Raw genomic sequence first — 1,910 nt, 5'->3', positions numbered from 1 at the left:
ACCATAGAGATTCCATTGGACTTACTTCTGCCATTTATGAGCTCTGCTGAGTATTCTTCCTCTGAAGAGGATGAGTATGTCACTGAAGAGCAAGTTGCTAAATACCTTGGAGCAATCATGAAGTTAAATGACAAGTTATTTGGTAATGAGACTTGGGAGGATGAACCCCCTTTGCTCACCAAAGAACTGGATTACTTGTCTAGGCAGAAACTGCCTCAAAAGAGACAGGATCCTGGGAAGTTTTCAATACCTTGTACCATAGGCACCATGACCTTTAAAAAGGCTTGTGTGACCTAGGGTCAAGTGTAAACCTCATGCCTCTCTCTGTAATGGAGAAGCTAGGGATCTTTGAGGTGCAAGCTGCAAAAATCTCACTAGAGATGGCAGACAACTCAAGAAAACAAGGTTATGGACTTGTAGAGGATGTTCTGGTAAAAGTTGAAGGCCATTACATCCCTGCTGATTTCATAGTCCTAGAGACTGGGAAGTGCATGGATGAATCCATCATCCTTGGCAGACCCTTCCTAGCCACAGCAAAGGCTGTGATTGATGTTGATAGAGGAGAATTAATCATTCAAGTGAATGAAGAATCCTTTGTATTTAAGGCTAAAGGATATCCCTCTATCACCATGGAGAGGAAGCATGAAGAGCTTCTCTCAAAACAGAACCAGACAGAGCCCCCACAGTCAAACTCTAAGTTTGGTGTTGGGAGGCCACAACCAAATTTTAAGTTTGGTGTTGAACCCCCACATTCAAACTCTAAGTTTGGTGTTGGGAGGTTCCAACATTGCTCTGAACATCTCTGAGGCTCCATGAGAGCCCACTGTCAAGCTACTGACATTAAAGAAGCGCTTGTTGGGAGGCAACCCAATCTTATTATATTTATCTATTCTCTTTTGTTGATGATCATGAGAAGTCACAAAATCAATTGAAAAAGCAAAAACAAAAAGAAAAACAGCACACCCTGGAGGAAGAACTTGCTGGTGTTTAAACGCCAGTAAGGATAGCAGATGGGCGTTTAACGCCCAGTCTGGCACCATTCTGGGCGTTTAACGCCAGAAAGGGGCACCAGACTGGCGTTAAACGCCAGAGAAGGGCAAGAACTTGGCGTTAAACGCCAGAAATGGGCACCAGCCCGGCGTTTAACACCAGAATTGGCACAGGGAGCAATTTTGCTCGCCACTTGGTGCAGGGATGACTTTTTCTTGACACCTCAGGATCTGTGGACCCCACAGGATCCCCACCTACCCCACCACTCTCTCTCTTCTTCTCCCATTCACCAATCACCTCAACACCTCTTCCCCAAAAACCCTTCACCTATCAAATCCCATCTTTCTCTTCGCCACTCACATCCATCCTTCATAAAACCTCACCTTCACTCCTTCATTTTCACACACCCTAAATACTACTTCTCCCCCTTTGGCCGAACCACAAAGCCATTTCCATCTCCTCTATTTCTTCTTCTTCTACTCTCTTCTTTCTTCTTTTGCTCGAGGACGAGCAAACCTTTTAAGTTTGGTGTGGTAAAAGCATTGCTTTTCCATAACCATTTATGGCATCCAAGGCCGGAGAAACCTCTAGAAAGAGGAAAGGGAAGGAAAAAGCCTCTTTCTCCGAGTCATGGGAGATGGAGAGATTCACCTCAAGGGATGCACTTTCCTCCACAAAACTATTGGGAGCAACTGAACACCTCCCTAGGAGAATTGAGTTCCAACATGGGACAACTAAGGGTGGAACACCAAGAACACTCCATTCTCCTCCATGAAATAAGAGAAGATCAAAGAATCATGAGAGAGGAGCAACAAAGGCAAGGAAGAGACATTGAGGAGCTCAAGCACTCCATAGGATCTTCAAGAGGAAGAACAAGCCGCCATCACTAAGGTGGACCCGTTCTTTAATTTCCTTGTTCC

Source organism: Arachis duranensis, chromosome 9, assembly GCF_000817695.3.
Source record: "Arachis duranensis cultivar V14167 chromosome 9, aradu.V14167.gnm2.J7QH, whole genome shotgun sequence".
NCBI lineage: Eukaryota > Viridiplantae > Streptophyta > Magnoliopsida > Fabales > Fabaceae > Arachis > Arachis duranensis.
The sequence above is the reverse complement of the archived record's forward strand: the minus strand, read 5'-3'. Positions refer to the sequence as shown.